The sequence below is a fragment of the Myotis nattereri genome (genome assembly GCF_964212035.1).
Source record: "Myotis nattereri genome assembly, chromosome: 1".
NCBI lineage: Eukaryota > Metazoa > Chordata > Mammalia > Chiroptera > Vespertilionidae > Myotis > Myotis nattereri.
In genome coordinates this window covers 93,404,876-93,424,182 of record NC_138075.1, presented here as the reverse complement: position 1 = coordinate 93,424,182, position 19,307 = coordinate 93,404,876, and the positions used below count along the sequence as shown (strand labels likewise).

At 43.9% G+C, this 19,307-nt stretch overlaps 1 long non-coding RNA gene across 1 annotated transcript; it reads left to right on the top strand.

Annotated features, from left to right (window-relative positions):
• Positions 1-6,203: 6,203 nt before the first annotated feature.
• Positions 6,204-15,310, top strand: LOC308519586. Its single transcript, XR_013996004.1, has 3 exons — positions 6,204-6,299; positions 13,715-13,775; positions 14,912-15,310. It is a non-coding gene; the product is annotated as an uncharacterized lncRNA (long non-coding RNA).
• The last annotated feature ends 3,997 nt before the right edge of the window (positions 15,311-19,307 follow it).

The following is a 19,307-nucleotide window of genomic DNA, read 5'->3' as shown; positions in this document are numbered from 1 at the left end:
ATTTGAAGGAGTTCTCTCTATATTCTGGGTTCTGGATATTAGTCCTTTGTAGGATATTTGTATTGCAGATATCTTCTTCCAATATGTAACTTGTATTTTCATTCTCAATGTTCTTAAACTTCTGAATTTTTATGAAGCTGGGCTTATAGATAATTTTTTGTTCAATAAATTATTTTCTATCTGCATATTTCTTTTTATTTTATTTTTGTTAGCTCTCACCCAAGGATATTTTTTCCATTGATTTTTAGAGAGAGTGGAAGGGATGGAGGGAGGAAGAGGGAGAAAGATAGACGGAAGAGAAGAGCGAGAAGAGAGAGAGAGAGAGAGAGAGAGAGAGAGAGAGAGAGAGAGAGAGGAGAGAGAGAGAGAGGCATCGATGTGAGAGAGACACATCAATTGGTTGCCTCCTGCACGCACCTCAACCAGGGCTGGGGATTGAATCTGAAACCCAGGTATGTACCCTTGACTGGGACTGAACCCGATACTTCAGTGTGTGGGCTGACACTCTAACCACTTAGCCACACCGGCCAGGGCTATCTGCATATTTTAATTTTTTTTTTTAATTTTTAGAGAGAGAAGGGAGGAATGGAGGGAGAGAGAAACAAACTATTGATCTTTGGTTCCACTTATTTATGCATTCCTTGGTTGATTCTTGTATGTGCCCTGACTGGGGATGAACCCGAAAACTTGATGTATCCGGATGACACTTGAACTAACTGAGCTACCTGACCAGGGCCTGCATACTTTTTTTTTTTTTATTAAATCTTTATTGTTCAGATTATTACAGTTATTCCTCTTTTTTCCCCCCATAGCTCCCCTCCACCCGGTTCCCACCCCACCCTCTGCCCTCATCCCGCCACTGTCCTCATCCAAAGGTGTACGATTTTTGTCCAGTCTCTTCCCGCACCCCCCATACCTCTTTCCCCCTGAAAATAGTCAGTCCATTCCCTTTCTATGCCCCTGGTTCTATTATATTCACCAGTTTATTCTGTTCATCAGATTATTTATTCACTTGATTTTTAGATTCACTTGTTGATAGATGTGTATTTGTTGTTTATAATTTTTATCTTTACCTTTTTCTTTTCTTCCTCTTCTAAAAGGATACCTTTCAGCATTTCATATAATACTGGTTTGGTGGTGATGAACTCCTTTAGCTTTTTCTTATCTGTGAAGCTCTTTATCTGACCTTCAATTCTGAATGATAGCTTTGCTGGATAAAGTAATCTTGGTTGTAGGTTCTTGGTATTCATCACTTTGAATATTTCTTGCCACTCCCTTCTGGCCTGCATAGTTTCTGTTGAGAAATCAGCTGACAGTTGTATGGGTACTCCCTTGTAGGTAACTAACTGTTTTTCTCTTTCTGCTTTTCAGATTCTCTCTTTGTCTTTTGCTCTTGGCATTTTAATTATGTGTCTTGGTGTGGTCCTCTTTGGATTCCTTTTGTTTGGGGTTCTCTGCGCTTCCTGGACTTGTAAGTCTATTTCTTTCACCAGGTAGGGGAAGTTTTCTGTCATTATTTCTTCAAATAGGTTTTCAATATCTTGCTCTCTCTCTTCTTCTGGCACCCCAATAATTCGGATGTTCAGAGCAGTCGGGAGCTTGAGACTCCCTCCCGATTGAAAAAGACAACCATGTCCTCAGTTGCCAGCCCCTTTCTGTGTGCGCTCGAGCCTCTGTACCTCTGCACCTCTGCTCTTTACTTCCGCACCTCCTCTGAGTCTCAGTGTGCTTTTCTCTTTCCTTCTAGTTGTAGAATTTCCACTCAGCCAGCCTTCCTGTGGTTCTGAATGATGTCAGTTTTGTCTTTTAGTTGTATTTTTGAAGTAGTTATGCGAGGCAGCAATTTCCGGTGTTTACCTATGCCACCATCTTCTGCATACTTTTTTTTTTTAACTTGAATTTGTCAGTGTAATAGTATCCTAAGGCTTCCATAACAAATTACCACAAACTTGGTGGTTCAAAACAATATAAATTTATTCTCTCACAGTTCTAGAAGTCAGAGGCCACTGTCACTGGGCTAAAGTCAAGGTGGTAGCAGAACTGTGCTATCTCCAGAGGCTCTAGAGAAGAATTTGTTCCTTGCCTCTTTCTGTGTGCCTTGCTTCATTTAGCTTCTGGAGGCTGCAATCATTCCTTGGCTTGTGGCCACATCACTCCAGTCTCTGCCTCTTTCTTCACAATACCCCTCCTCTATGCGTGTGAAGTCTCCCTCTGCCTCTCTTATAAGAACTCTTACAATGTCATTTAGGGCCCACTTGATTATCCAGAATAATCTCCCCATCTCAAGATCCTTAATTTAATCACATCTACAATGACCCTTTTCCATATAAGGTCATATCACAGGCTCTAAGGATTAGGATGTGGGTGTTTTGGAGATCCATGTTTAAGTCTCCTAGTCATATTGCCTCCAAAGTGACTAAATCTCAAGGCAAGATAGTTATATTATAGACAAATCCTGGCTGGGAGTTTAGAAAGAGTGAAACTACTCAGTCAAAATTTTAATATCTGTGGGTGTCAGCTTCTTTATCTGTAAAAATAATAGCATGCCTTATCAATTCTACAAAGCTCTTTTGGTGAAATCCTGCATGTAAAAGTGATTTGAAATACTAAAATTTAGTAGTATTACTCCATGCCATACTTGAGAAGATGAAATTGAGTATCTTACCTAACTATCAAAATTCACATTTTTGCCAATAAATGAAATTCCTAGGTAGGTGAGTACTTCCTGTGCCATTAGAGGCATCCAGGGCATAGGGGAAGTTAGCCTGGATTTTATCCCAAATATTTAAGACAGTGTAGCATCGTAGTTTGGAGTGTGTCCTCTAGTATCAGACTTCCCAGGTTTGAAGTCCAGCATGATTGCTTCCTACTGGCACAATCTTGGGCAATTCAGGGACAGCTATAAGTGTTACCCTCCCAGAACTATATCCAGGGACGATTAATATAAAGAATTGTTAACTAGTAGAAAGGGGTAAAAGTGCTAAAAGGGGTAAAGGTGTCTAAGGGGTACAGAGGCATAGTATAGCGCCTCTACCTCTTGGCTGAGGGAGAAGGGACAATAAAGGAGCTAAGGACGAGGGGAGGGTCCACCCCCTATCCCATGGCTGGGATTCAGTCCTTTTCAGAGGAGCTGTGGCTACTAGAAGGACATGTAGCCTGCTGGTAGCAAAAGACTTTCAAGAAATGGGGCCAGAGTTGGTCTGCAGAAGCAGTAATCAGTGTGGCCAAAGGTGTAGCTGGGACTCCCCCAAGCTGGCCTCTGGGCTCCCGCGTTGTATAAAGACCTTGGAGGGTCAGAACCTGTAACGGAGGGTCTTCCTGGGGATGCAGCCTTGCAGTGTCCCTCTGGTGCTCTCTGACATAGCCTAACATCCCGCCTGCTCCCGAATACAAAGGGCAAAGAGGGGTGGGTTTGGAGCTGAGAGACAATACATTGCTAACAGTTATTTATTCACTATGCCTTGTGTTTTTTATCTGAAAACGAGGGATCATAATGTACCTCTCACATGGAATGATTATAAAAAGTAAGTGAGTGAATGAATGCATGTAAGTGCCTAGGTGGGTGGCTAGCACAGTCGACTTTTCCAATTGTCTCTTACTTGTTGCCCCACACCAGGCCCATGTCACAAGCTGGTATCGATAAGAAATCGGGTCATTGCCTCTGCCCTGATAGAGCTTCATCTTTAGCACTTTTAATTAGATGGTCAGATTTGAGATGCTCCATGGGTTATATTTTAAGGGTTAATACTATCTCAAAACCTACCTTTAGTAATGCAAAGACTTCTAATAATATAACAATTTGGAGGGGGGAGGTCTAGCTCTTTTTAGCAGAGAAGTGTTTATGTTATCTTTCTGTTTGAGTCTTTAAATAGAGAAGTCAGTGCCAAGTAAGTTAATTCTTTCAGTGTGTATTAATTGCCTGCTATGAGTCAGTGTTCTAGGCCCCTGAGATACTGAAGTGGACAAGACAAAACATTTCTGTCCTCGTGGAACTTGGATTCTAGGCAGGGAGCTGGAGGAGATAGACAATCAGCAAAATGAATATGAAAATATGGTATAAATGATCCATTTATGGAGAAAAATAAAACTGAGAATGAGGATAAACTTGATCCTTTTTCTTGTCTCACTACTTTAAAAAAAGGATTGTGTGTGTGTGTGTGTGTGTGTGTATTTTGGTTCCAGTTCCGTGTGTATTCCTGTGGAAATCAGAAACCCAGGATCCCAGGAGAGCCTGTGATGGGAATGTTTCCCTTTCCACATAGAGATTTTGGTTAAATTTGAGTTAGGTTCTCCTGTTTTAAATCTCCCCTTTACAGTATAAACATGTTCGCTTCCTCAGTCAGTTCAGGTTTATTGTTCCACGCTGCACGTATTGCTTGAGGGGGGATAAAGTTCTTTCCCAGTGAGCAGTAGCCTAATACTCTTTTAAGTGCCAGATGGTTGTGATTATGTCTGAGGAGTTGTTAAAGCCAGTCTTCTTCACCTGTTTGTCTAGGTAACTGTCAGCATCTTAAGTCTGAGGCAGGCCTCCGTGTTAAATTCTCTTTTAAATGTGTTTCCTCTTTTAAATATTCATGGCACTGGCTGATCTCCAACCTATGAAATAAAAGTAGAAGTTTTCAACTAATCTCTTCCATTTAATTCCCCCATTCCACAAACTTTAGAAACAGGCCTGAAAATCACAGGAACCACAATTTTAAAAAGTGTTAGTTTGATATGACTGAAATTAATCCTTTAATTTATTCACCACAAAATGTCTTTGTACATCTCTGCTTTCTGTAATTTATACCGTATCCTGTCTACTCAAGTTAATGTGTGAAGCATGGTTAAATTATGCCTAAGAAGGAATATGAACACTATCTACAATATAGTGACAGGAAAAGAGATTAACCAGAAGTAATGGGACAAAATTTAAATAAGGCAAGTTGAAACAGAAGTTTCAGAAAAACTGTCAGGTATCTAAGATGTGTCTAGCTGGAAGAAGCTCTTCAGAAAAGACTATAAAACATTTAGAGGAAGTTTACTGGAAAAGGATTAGACAAAGTTATGGAAAATATTTCTATAGGGAACACATTCTAGTACATTTGGACTAAAATGTGGACTACATAATCTAAGTTTGTGTGGGTCTCATAGCTTCTGTTGTCAATCTTAGGTTTATCATGTCAAAGAAGGTTTGGGATAAAGATCAGATGATCTATAGAAAAGAGACAGATTTTTGTCAAAATGATTTCATTGGTGCTCTGGCCAAGTGGCTCGGTTGGAGCGTCTTCCCGTATACCAAAGGTTGCAGTGTGATTCCTAGGTTTTGGGGTAGATCCCTGGTTGAGGTGGGAAGCAACCAATCAATGTTTCTCACATAAATGTTTCTCTTTCTTCTTACTTCTGTCTCTAAAATCATTAAAAACATATTCTCGGGTGAGTATTTTTATAAAAAGTGATTTCATTTGTTCTTTTTGCTGTGTAACATGCTGACAGGACTTTCATTCATTTTATCATGGCTAATTTAATGCTGGTGAAAGGGGCCAAATCAATAACTTGAAGACTGCAGTCTGCTCTACACTGTCCTGACGTGTACTTCAGTCTCATTCTAAAGGATTCTGGGCGGGAACTGTAAAGGCAGGGTAGTCTCTATGTCATTCAGTTTTCTTTGATTTTTGAGTTTAATAGTGCAATATTAATTAGTGTTCTTAAATATTAGTATTTAATTTGAAAATTGAATTCATTAATTAACTGAAACTCCCACCTATGTGCAGAGGACTTGCTTCTGGGTTTAGGCCCTGTGGGAAATATAGATCTCTGAGATACTGCTCCTGCCTTCAGGGACTGTATAGTTTAGTTAGTTGCTAAAATGAGAAAGAGCTGTTGTCTTCATATGGGTCATCGCTTCTAAATAGTAAATGTAAAGTGAGAAATGGAATTCAGATGGGTATGTGGGTGTTGGGGAGAGGGTGTGTGCAGGAGGAGATTGCCAGGTTGGGTGAGTATAAGTTTATTTCCATCTATGATGTTCAGTGGATTTGATTTTAGTCTTGAATGAAGTTTCCAGAAAACAGAACCAATAGGAGAGATGTAAATATAGATATGGACATAGGAAAAGACATAGATATAGATAAAGAGATTCATTTGAGGAATTTTCTCACAGAGGCTGAGAAGTCCCACAACCTATATCTGCAAGCTGGAGTCCCAGGAGAGCTGCTAGTATAATCCAATCTGAGTCAAAAGGCCTGAGGACCAAGGAAGAGGATGGTGTTGGTCCTAGTCCAAGGGCAGAAGACTGATGTTCCAGCTCAAGCAGGCAGGTAAGAAGCAAAGGCAGTGAATTTCTCCTTCCCCTGCCCTTTTGTTCTATTCTGGCCCACAGCGGGTTGGATGATGCCAACCGACATTGGGGAGGGCCATCTACCAAGTCTACTAATCCAACTGCTAATTTCATCTGGAAACAGCATCTGAAATAACATTTAATCTGGGTGTCCCATGGCCAGTCAAGTAGATATATAACATTTTTAAAAATATATATGTTTTTATTGATTTTAGAGAGAGATAGAAACATCAATGAGAGAGAAACATGGATTGGCTGCCTCCTACATGCCCCCTATTGGGGATCAAGCCCACAACCCGGGCATGTGCCCTGACCTGTAATCGAACCAGCCACCTCTTGGTGCTTGGGTCAGCACTCAACCACTGAGCCACACCAGCCGGGCTAGACACATAACATTTAACCATCACAACCATGATGTCACATTTTAGCAAAATAGCATTCCTTTCAAACATAGAATTCAAAGTGGGAAACAATGTTTGGACTTGTTCACAGGAGGTATAAGCAGGACAGTCTTACCTGTGGCTGCCTGGGGCTTCACTCCAAAGCCTGTCCCATCCCATTCCTCTGATGTACTCTAAGTGCCTCTCTCTGTTTCCCTGCTCTGTTCTCAGAGCTCTGCTTTCATTCAGGTGGAATCTCATCATTGACCCAGCCTCCTGCCCCCCTACACCCTCGGAATTCCCAAACCCCTGGGGCAACAGGGAATAGCTGTGAGCACAGCTATTTGCAGATGACATTATACTGTACATAGAAAACCCTAAAGACTCCATCAAAAAATTATTAGACTTAATAAATGAATTCGGCAATGTAGCAGGATACAAAATTAACGCCAAGAAATCAATGGCTTTTTTATACACCAATAGTGAACTTACAGAAAGAGAGATTTAAAAAACAATCCCATTTACCATCGCACCAAAAAAATTAAGATACCTAGGAATAAACTTAACTAAGGAGGTAAAAGACCTGTACTCAGAAAACTACAGGACACTGAAAAAAAAGATAGAGGAAGACATAAGCAGATGGAAGAACATACTGTGTTCATGGTTTGGTAGAATCAACATCATTAAAATGTCCATGCTACCCAAAGCAATTTATAAGTTCAATGCAATTCCAATTAAAATACCAATGGCATATTTCACAGACCCAGAACAAACTCTCCAAAAATTCATCTGGAATAAAAAAAGACCCCAAATATCCACAGCAATCCTGAGAAAGAAGAACAAAGTTGGAGGGATCACAATACCAATATCAAGCTGTATTACAAAGCCACTGTTCTCAAAACTGCCTGGTAAGGGCACAAGAACAGACATATAGACCAGTGGGATAGAATAGAGAATCCAGAAATCGACCCAAACCATTTATGTACTTTTAACAGTTTTTACTAATATAACTGTTTTATAGTTATATAACAAATAGAATGTAAATATATTCCACATTGTCTTTTAGAATAATGATTTAATCTTATGAAGTTACACGATACTGCAGTTGTTTCCATTTCTGAAGAATTTGGGTGGAATTCCTATTTTTCTTTTTTTCTTTTTTATGAGAATGATCAGGATTGAAGTTTTCCAGGTAGTGTAGTTCCATTTTATTGTGGGATCTTTGATCTATGTTTTTCTTCAATTTGGCAATGCAGACATCTTTCTGAGTTTTAAATATTCCTATAAACACTTTGCTTTAAAATTCCCAACTCTCCGGGAACTGAGAACATATTTGAGCCCATCTATACAGGGTGTGCTGACAAGTAAATTTCCATGTGGCTACAGAACCATAGACTCTTCAAGGACAAGCTGACTTGGTCTCTGTCTATAGTAAACCAATAGAACACTTTAGCTACTTAAGCATCTTAATGCTCCAGACTGCTTCTGTCTCATCCTGCTGATTTAGAGACCGCTTTTTTGGTGTTTTCGTGTTTTAGGTAAATGGTTCGTGGGTAACTCAGTACATACCTAAGAATTCCCATTTTCAAGCCTACGGTTGATAGTCCTCTCACTGATGGTCATAAATTAGGGTTGCCAGATCTAGGGGAAAAATCAAACAGAAACACCCAGTTAAAGATAGGAAAGTTAATGAAATTTTTATATAGCTCATCAACTGAAGATAATTATAAAAATAAGTCATTCTAAGTGAGTTTTGAGCAGTCATGAGTAGAATGAAACTATAGTCTTTCAAAATATAACTATTTACTTATTCATTCAACATTAATTCAATAGGCTGGCCTTGAAGGCTCACCCAATCTTGGACATTGGCTCTGAGAATATCATATGAAAAGACTTAGTTCTCAAAGTATTCAAAGAACTTCTAATTCTGTTGAATAATTGATACATGGATGCACAAGTAGAGTAAACATATCTTATCTAAAACCTTTGATGGGTTTTTGCATTTTTTGCAAAGTTAACATGATGAAATTTTAGGTTTTTATGTCAGCAGAACCCAATACCTTTTGCCTTAAGACAACAAAACAATAATTTTTCTAATAAATGTGCATTTTGGGTAGAGCTTGCTTGCACCAGCTTATCTTTGCTCCATTCAGAAGCAATTGGGGCTCCTGAATGCTGAGCACAGGCATCACCTGAGGGCATCACTTACCTGCACATCGGGCAGTTGATGCTGGCTGGTGATTGATGCTGGCTGGTGATTGATGCTGGCTGATGTTTGAGACCTCAGCGGGGATGTGGGCCAGGACACCTGCACGTGGCCTCACCAGGTGGCCAAGCTTCCTCAGAACATGGGGACTGGGTTCCCAGGGCAAGCATTTTGAGAAAGAAAGGAAAACAGTCTTACCACCTTTTATGACTTTGCCTTGCAAGTCATAAAAAGTCATAAAAAAAAAAGCTGGCTTTGTTCATCTGGGCAGTTATAAAATCACTCCCAGTTTCAAGGAGATAGAGACCTCACTTGATGAGTAGTGAAAGTTCTAGAATTTGTGGAATGAGAAATATTGCAGTAGCCATTTTTGGAATGGGCCACAGGTGCATATGCTACATTTACCTGCATAATACCACATATGGGTCTGAGGCTTCACTCTGTAATGAAATCCATTAATATTTTTGCGACAAAATAAATGAACATTCATACAAAGTAGAATAATTCAAATTACAAATCTAAGTGGTTCAATTCCGTTTTTGCCATCAAATGAGTTACCAAAAATATTTTAGTTTTCATAGACGTTTCTGGAATTCAAACTCCAGTAAGTAATTTTTGATATGTAATGTAATTTGTGCTGATGGAGGCTTTAGGTACCTGATATGTATCTGGAGAGATAGTAGAAGGACTAGGGGAGTAAGAAATCTTTACCGAAGAGGTAGCTGAAAAGGGATTAGTGAGAATGGACATTCTAAACCAAAGAAACAGTGTGTGCCAAGGAGTGTGGTATATGGAGAAAAGCAAGAGTTTCTGAATATCTGGAATCTACACTGATAAAAGAGAAACATGGTAATTGGCGTACCACCGCTACCCTTCCCATTGGCTAATCAGGGCAATATGCAAATTAACTGTCAGCCAAGATTGCGGCCGGCAGCCAAGCAGCTTGAAACTAACATGAGGCTTGCTTGCTTCAGTGACGGAGGACTCCAATGTTCCCCCCCAGCCGCTGCAGGCCTCTGAGCCTGCAGTTTCAAACATTGTAACAAATGTAGAAGCTAAACAAAACCCCAGAAACCAGCTTTCAGCCAGCTGGGATCTCAGAGCTGGAGTTGATACAGAGTTTTGAGAACCGAAACAAACCAGATACCTGCTTTCAGGAGCAGAGGCCTCAGAGCTGGAGCCAGAGCTAAAGCTGGCCCAGAATAAAAAAAAAGAAAAGAAAAAAAGGAGCAGTTGGGAGCTTCAGTCCCAGCCTGAAAACATCCCTCAGCCCCTCACCCAGACTGGCCAGGCACCCCAGTGGGGACCCCCACCCTGATCCAGGACACCCTTCAGCGCAAACCAGCCGGCCCCCACCCGTGCACCAGGCCTCTATTCTATATAGTAAAAGGGTAATATGCCTCCCAGCACCGGGATCAGCGGAGCTGAGAGGCCTCCCGGCACCGGGATCAGTGTGACGGGGGCAGCGCCCAAACCCCCTGATCACCCTGCGGCTCTGTGTGTGACAGGGGGTGGGGCCACAACCTCCCTATCCGCCCTGCTCTGTTCGTGACAGGGGAAGGCGCCCCAACCCCCTGATGGGCCCTGCTCTGTGGGTGATAGAGGGCGGCGCCACCCCCCTCCCCCCACGGGCCCTGCTCTGTGTGTGATGGGGTAGAGCCATAACCTCCCCATCGGCCCTTCCCTGAGTGTGACAGTGGCGGCGCCCCAACCCCCTGATCTGCCCTGCTCTGTGGGTGATGGAGGGCGGCGTCCCAACCCCCTGATCCGCCCTGCTCTGTGTGTGACAGGGGGTGGTGTGCAACTCCCCTATCGGGCCTACTCTGTGAGTGACAGGGGGGAGCTCCCCAACCCCCTGATAGGCCCTGCTCTGTGCGTGACAGGGGGCAGTGCCCCAACCCCCTGATAGGCCCTGCTCTGTGTGTGACAGGGGGGAGCTCCCCAACCCCCTGATCAACCCTGCTCTGTGCGTGACAGGGGGTGGCGCCCCAACCTCCCCATCAACTCTGCCTTGAGTGTGACAGGGGGCGGTGCCCCAACCCCCCAATCTGCCCTACCCTGATTGTGACTGAGGGTGGCATCGCAACCTCCCAATCCGCCCTGCTCTGTGCATGACAGGGGGCGGCGCCCCAACTCCCCAATCGGCCCTGCTCTGAGCCCAACCAGGGGCTGCACCTAGGGATTGGACCTGCCCTCTGCCACCCGGGAGCAGGACTAAGCCAGCAGGTCGTTATCTCCCAAGGGGTCCCAGACTGCGAGAGGGCACAGGCCGGGCTGAGGGACCCCCCTCTCCCCCAAGTGCACAAATTTTTGTGCACCGGGCCGCTAGTATATACATAAGAGAGTGTCAGGGGCCAGATCACGAAGAGCCTTGGGTACCATATTATGGAATTTGGATTGGGTCTTGTAGAGACCATTGAGTCCAAGTACGTATTTTAAGCAGAAGAGGATGCAATCATATTTGCCCTTTTGGAGTGATTATTTTGATGACAGATAGTAGATCAAGGGGAAGAAGATGGGCTTCACTTAGGAACTCTTCAGGAGACAGCTAGAATTGTGATTGCCTGAAATAAGAGTGAAGAAGAACTGTTGCATTTAGCTGCCATTTCTTTCTGTACTGTAGGTCAGAGTAAATCAAGAAAAGCATGCTGTGGGGATGGGACTGAGTTGTCAGATTGTCTCTTTTCTAATTTAATTTTTTATTTGAGTAGTGCATATATCTTGACAATGTAAAATAGCAAAAGGCGAATAAACACCACATTTCATTATCCCCACTCTTACTTCTTAAAGGCTCCTACTTTCACTCCTTTAAATGGCTTCTTCTGAGCTTAACCTCCATGATCTAAATAATATGCTGTACTTGAAAAAAACTATTGAAAATGACTTAAGTAATAGCACTTATTCTCACATAATAAGTCCAGATTGGACAGGCTTCAGACTGTGTTTGCCTCCATCTCAGTGGGCTCCTCTCATGATCACAAGATTCATGATTTGGTTCCAAGAGTCACATGGAAGGAAAATCCAGTGGAAGAAGAAGAGAGACTGTTCCTGTGAGTCTTTGTTTTATTTAGTTTATCAGCAAATAAATCTTCAGAGGCTCTCCAGCTGCTTCCCCTCCTGTGCCCTTGGCTAATTTGGGTCACATGCCCTGTGCTAGATTATCAGTGTTGAGTTGGCATCACCACTACCCCTTCTAAGGTCTCCTTTGCTTTGAAGAGGAAAAGCTAGGAGCTTTTGCCAGAATTCCCTTTGTCGTGTGGTTTCAGGCTAGAGTGTGTTGATGAGAGACACCCTTGAGCCAGTCTGCTGGAGAGATCATTATTCTCTTGTTAATTGGAGCCAGAATCATGAGTGGATGTGACACTCCTAGGAACTTCAAGGTGAGTTTTGATAACAGCTTGCTTCAGCACTTCCAGTTGAGAAGGTCAGTGGTGATTTTTCTGACCATTGCTCCCTTAGGCCTTTTCTCTGGATAAGCCACCAATTTCTTATTTAAAAATCCTGTATATCCTGACTCTAAAGAGTAGTTTCTGGTTCCCTGACTGATGACCCTTCCTAAACATATCACTGATGCAAGGGAAATGAGTTACAGCACTGACATAGATTAATCAGGATTTATTCCCAGAGGTATGTGGGAGGAGGATGGACATTTGAACAAAATCCTTGTTCTACCACTACCAACACCACCAACAGCAAAAATGGATGGAGACAGGAGCGTGATTTCAGAATGGAGCAAAATAGTAACACTGGGAAATCTGGCTTCTGGTAATGGTGGTAGAACTTAGTAGGACTAACCTTCCCATAGAAAATAATGGTAAAGTATATATAAAAATATTGCAGATCGACTCTTTGAACACATTGAACAGAGATGGAAAGCAGGCAGAAATCGGAGAGGAGTCTACACTTAAAAGATTGGAAATACACTATGGTAATTTTTTAGTTTGCAGTGTTTGCTCGGAGATGCTCACCAACCCACTAGGTGGCTCAGGATGAAGTTTCAGCTTCACTGGATGGTGGGATCAAGAATACAGAGGTCAGAACTAGAAGAGCAAGTGGGAAGCAAGTAGGGACCCTAGAAGGAAGGGAGCTATGGAGGTGGTGAGTCTCCAAATATGCATAGAAACGCTGCGCAGATTCTGGTCTAACCATTGAAGATGCATCATGTGGGAGACCACAAAGTGCCCAGTGGAAAAGTGGCAACTAGAAACTGAAAGAATTGAGCAGGGATTTCAGTTATAGCTCATGGAGAGACAAGCTCTAGGTGGAGATGGGGGAAAAATACAAAAAGATATATAGATATCATTTAAACACAACCCATTTACTTTATATTTTTAAATATATAGCCCCAGTTAATATGCCTGTTTAATAATTTTCCTGTTTAATGCAAAGAATGTTTAAAAAGGAAGAATGTTTTTGCATGACTCTAAGTGGATTACTGTAAAATAATATTTGTTTTAGCGTTGCTTAAAAATCTATTCCTCCTCAACAAAATATTAGCAAATCAAATCCAATAATGTATAAAAAATATATAACACAACCAAATAAGATTTATTGAAGCTATGCAAGGCTGGTTCAACATTTGAAATCAATGAATGTAATCCATCACCTCAGTAGGCTAAAGAAGAAAAGTCATATGATCCTATGAATAGATGCAGAAAAAATATTTTTAGAAAATGTAGCACTCATTTATGATAAAATCTCTCAACAAAGTAGGAATAGAGGGGAATTACCTTAACTTGATAAAGAATAGAGTAATTCCCTCCACTTATTTGTGGTTTCTTTCCACAATTATCCTTTTCTTGGTTTCAGTTACCTGTGTTCAACCATGGCATGACAGTATTAAATGGAAAATTCCAGAAATAAATAATTGGTAAGTTTTCAATTGGGTGCTATTCTGAGTGTGTGATGAAATCTTCACTCTCCCGCTCCATCCCACCCAGGGCATGAATCATCACTTTGTCCAGCATCTCCATCTCTACCAGTGGTTCTCAACTTTCCTAATGTCACGACCCTTTAATACAGTTCCTCATGTTGTGGTGACCCCCCAACCATAAAATTATTTTTGTTGCTACTTCATAACTGCAATTTTGCTACTGTTATGAATTGTAATGTAAATATTTGATATGCAGAATGTATTTTCATTGTTACAAATTGAACATAATTAAAGCATAGTGATTAATCACAAAAACAATATGTAATTATATGTGTTTTCCGATGGTCTTAGACGACCCCTGTGAAAGGGTTATTCGACCCCCAAAGGGGTCGCGACCCACAGGTTGAGAACCGCTGACCTATACTAACAATAGACTAGGGCCGTCACAACCGGACAGACGACTAGACCCTGCCTTGATCAGGGGCATGGCCGGCCTTCAAACTGCGGTGGCCCCTACCCCTAGGAGGCCTCCTGGCCAAGGACGCCCGAGTCTGTTCTGGACCTAGGGCCGGGTTCTCCCTGCAAGCGACTCGGAAGCCGCCAGTGTCTAACTGCCAGTCTCTGGGAGGTGGGAGTGCATCCACTGTCCACCAAAAGTAGGACCATCGAACCGCTCACAGTCTCAGTGCAGGCACAGGTCCGTGGCTGACTGGGTGTCCCTTCAGTCCACAGACCAAAACAAAACAGCAGGAACACCCTGCCCACCTTGGTGGGTACAGTTGCAGTCCATGTGGGCCTGGGCAGTGTAGAAAGCTGTCTCCTGGGTCCTGTGCTGGCACCACTGCCTCGCTCACCCTCAAGCCCCCCTGAGTCCTGACAGTGAAGTGTGTAGGGCATCCTGCAGGAGTTGTGCCGTTCTGGGTGCTGTTGACCAAAGACACCCTTTGGGATGAATTCAGAGCCACATCTCACTTCCCCGAGACTGGAAGAACCATGTAAAAGGAATTTGACAAAAGCTTTCCACATCTGTTTATTCTTTTGAATCCATAACATGACCTTAAAAAAAGCAATCGGGCCACCTAAGAGAGAAAGCACTTTCTGGCCAGAGCATGCAGGATTCTTTTGCCCAACAGGTTAAAGGAAGCAGAGAGCTGGCACAGTGGAAATGGCCCTGGTGCCCTATCAGGATACCACGGGAATGGGGTCGCAGAAATTCCACAAGCCTCTTGCCACCTTCTCCTTTGCAAACCACACCATCCAGATCTGCCAGGACTGGAGGCAACTGGGAGTCGCAGCCGTGGTTTGGGACGCGGTAAGCAAATCCTGGGGGGGCTCTGAAAGCATCTGCAATTGATTATAAGACTGGTCTTTATTTAAAAAGAAATAAAAGAACAGCTTTGTTGAGATATAATTCATATACTGTACATGTCACCTAAAGTGTACAATGAACTGGCTTTTTAAAAGTAAATTCAGAGTGGTTACAACCATTACCATGCTCAATTTTTAAATATCTTAACGACCCCATCCTCTCCAAAAAAAAAACTTCTAACCACTAGAATCACTTTCCTGATCATCTTCCCCAAAATAAGTTGCATTTTAAGGGTGGGAAAGGAAAGTTGAGGGAAGTTAAAATACTGCACAAAGGATATTGTAAAATAACAAAGCCCAAAGTGAAGATCATGTGTTTTCTTTTTTTTTTTTTATTGATTTCAGAGAGGAAGGGAAAGGGAGAGAGAGATAGAAACATCAATGATAAGAATCACTGATCAGCTGCCTCCTGCAGGCCCCCTACTGGGGATCGAGCCGCAACCCAGGCATGTGTCCCCGACCAGAATCGAACCTGGGACCCTTCAGTCCACAGGCCGATGCTCTCTCCATTAAGCCAAACCGGCCAGGGCCATGTGTTTTAAGTTCTGTGTGGTTGTAATGGTCCCCAAATCTATACTAATAAAAGGGTAATATGCTAATTAGATTAGAGTGGATGTCTTCTGGACGTCCTTCCAGACAGCCGCAGCCACTGCGAAAGGCTGAGGCTCAGGCCGGCAGTGGCAGCAGCAGCGGGGTAATGGGGGCGGTGCCTTCCCCTGATCCGCCAGGTCACCTCCTGCAGAGGGAGGCCAGACTGGGGTTGAGGCACAACAGGGGAGGCTATCAGGCCAGCAGGAGAGGGCAGTTGGGGACGATCAGGCCTGCAGGGGAGGGCAAGGTAGGGGCAATCAGGCTGGCAGGGGGGCAAGGTAGGAGTGATTGGGCTGGCATGGGGCAATGTAGGGGCAATCAGGCTGGTAGGCAGAAGGGTTAGGGGTGATCAGGCAGGCAGGCAGAGGGGTTAGGGGCAATCAGGCAGGTAGGGAGGTGAGTGGTTAGGAGCCAGTGGTCCCAGATTGTGAGAGGGATGTCTGACTGCCGGCAGTTGAACATCCCCTGAGGGGTCCCAGATTGGAGAGGGTGCAGGCTGGGCTGAGGGACACCCCCACCCCCCCATGCATGAATTTTGTGCACCGGGCCTCTAGTCTATAATAATAAAAGCATAATATGCTAATTAGACCAGACATCCTTCCAGATGACCTTCTGGATGAAGCCAGGGTGCGAGGGCCTCTAGTCCTATATATACTATCCAACTGTCAGTCACTTAGTAGCTGTCTCAGTTACTAGATTGTCTGTTGCAGTATTGCAGTGCTTGTTTTTAAGTGACCTTTATTTTACCTAATAATGGCCCCAATAACTTTTATTACAGTGTACTAAATTTATTACAGTGTACAGTGACCCGGTGCATGAAATTCATGCACATTAAAAGGAAATTAATTAGAGGAAATATTTTAGTATTGCTATTTTCCCTTTCTCTATAATAGAAGTGTCAGAGATTAAAGAAAATTAGTAAAATGTATATAAAAATCTTCCTCCTGTCAGAGTCTGGGGCATGCTACAGGACCCAGAGTCAAGTCCCTGTCCACCCACGTGTGCCTGGAAATCACGCAAGACTCAGAGGCCCCACCTCCATTGGGCTAGATCCAGACCTGGCCGGCCCCACCCTTGTCAAGCCCCGCCAGGTGTGGGGGGGGCGCGGCCTCAGGTCGCCTGGCCTGGGGCGGGGGTGCGGCCTGAGGTTCCCCGGCTGGCACTAGGGTGGGGGGTGTGCCCTGAGGTCCCCTGTCAAGCCCCACCAGGCAGGGGGTGCGTCCTGAGGTCCCCTGTCAAGCCCCGTTGGGCAGGGGGCATGGCTTCAGGTCCCCCAGCCTGGCGCTGAGGCGGGGGGGGGGGGGGGAGTGCAGCCTGAGGTCCCTTGTCAAGCCCTGCCGGGCTGGGGACATGACCTGAGGGCCCCCATCAATCTCTGCTGGACAGGGGACACAGCTTGAGGTCCCCCGGCCCAGCGCTGGGGCGGGGGGCATGGCTTGAGGTCCTCTGGCCTGGCACTGGGGTGGGGGGCACGGCCTGAGATCCCCTGTCAAGCCCCACCAGGCAGGGACACAGCCTCAGGTCCCCTGCCCCGGCCCAGCACCACGCAGCTTCAGGTCCCTGCTGATTGCTCGTTAAGGCTCATTACCGAATCCCTGCCTCCATTGTGGGCGCAGCCATCTTGTTAAAGCTTGATGGTCAATTTGCATATTCTCTCTTTATTAGATAGGATGTTATAATTCTACTTTATTATTAGTCTCTCTTTATTAGATAGGATGTTATAATTCTACTTTATTATTAGTTATTGTTCATCTTTTACTATACCTAATTTATAAATTAAACTTTATCTTAGATATGTATGTATTGGAAAGAACATAGTATATAGAGGGTTTGGTACTATACATGGATTCAGGTATCCACTGAGAGTCTTGAACATATCCTCCATGGGTAAGGGGGGAATCTACAAAAAATCTACAGCTAACGTCATACTTAATGGTGAGAAACTAGATTTTTTCCCATTTGATTGAGAATAAGGCAAAGATGTCCACTCTCACCATTCCTATCCAAGATCATCTAAAAGTCCTAGCTAATGCAATAAGAAAAAGGAAAAATGGGAATGTAGGTCAAGGAAGAAGAAATAAAACTGTCTTTGCTTGCAGATGACATGATCACCTATGTGGAAAATCCCAAGGAATTAACAACAAAAAAACGAACTGATAAATGATTATAGCAAGGTTGCACAATACAGGTTAATATACAAAAATCAGTTGCTTTCTTATATAACAATAACAAACAGTGAAATTTGAAATTAAAAACACAGTACCATTTACATTCACACACAAAAAAATGAAATACTTAGATATAAGTGTAAGAAAATATGTATAAGATTTATACAAGGAAAATGACAAACTCTGATGAAAGAGATCAAAGATCTAAATCGGGGGTGGGGAATGTCTAGTCTAGCCCTTGAGCCATATAGGGACCGAAAAATCATTTGGTCTGGCCCTGCCAATGCATTAGGGGTAAATTAATTAAATGTTTGACAAAATATAGGAGGGTAATTTTTAAAAAATATGTTTTTATTGATTTTTAGAGAGAGGGGGAAGGGAGAGGTACAGAGAGAGATAGAAGCATCCATGGGAAAGAAACCATCGATCGGCTGCCTCCTGCACACCCCCTACTGGGGATTGAGCCCACAACCTGGGCATGTGCCCTGGTTGGTAATTGAACTGCTAACCTCTTGGGTCATGGGTTGATGCTCAACCACTGAGCCACACTGGTCAGGCCTAATTTTTAAGTTGATAATTTTGTATGGCCTGGCCCGTGAATGATGTTATAAATATCCAAATGGCCCTTGGCAGAAAAAGGTTTCCCACCCCTGATATAAATAAATGAACAGAGATTCCATGCATATGGGTAAGAAGACTCAATATTGTTAAGATGTTAGTTTTTCTCAACTTGATCTATAGACTCACTGCAATCCCAATCCTATATGATAAAAGCACAGCAACCGAATGGCAGAAGTACCAGAACGACTGGTTGAACAGTCACTATGATGCGCACTGACCACCAGGGGCCAGACACTCATCATAGGAGCTGCCCCCTGATGGTCAGTATGCTACCACAGTGGGAGTGCCGCTTGGCTCATGGGATGAGTGGCTGCTCCCACTGCGAACCCCAGGCCGATGGGCAGGAACCTGGGCTGCGGTCGTTGCCTCCTCACCAAGGGCTCCTCCTCCTTGCTCCTTTCTGCCTCCTCCAGATGCCCATAGGCCACGCAGCACCGCCACTGGGCTCGCAGAGCTGACCCGGAGGCTGGGAGGCAGGTTCATGGCTGCCACGAGACTGAGGCCTACTCTGCCACCTCTCAGTGCTACTGTCCCTGAGCCCAGCCCCAACCGGGTCCCCTGGAGAGGCAAGTGCTCTGGCTCCACAGAAGATGCCGGACCAGGGAATAGCCGCTCAGAGGGCGGGTCTACAGCCAGTTGGCTGACCAGGATGAGCGGCGCTTCCACTTCAGGCCAATCCCCCTGGCTGGCCAGCCAACCTACAGCAGCCCCTCCCCCAGGCCAACTGGCCAACCTCCCATGGTCCCTCCCTCCGCTGGTCAACCTCCCAGGTCTCTCCCCC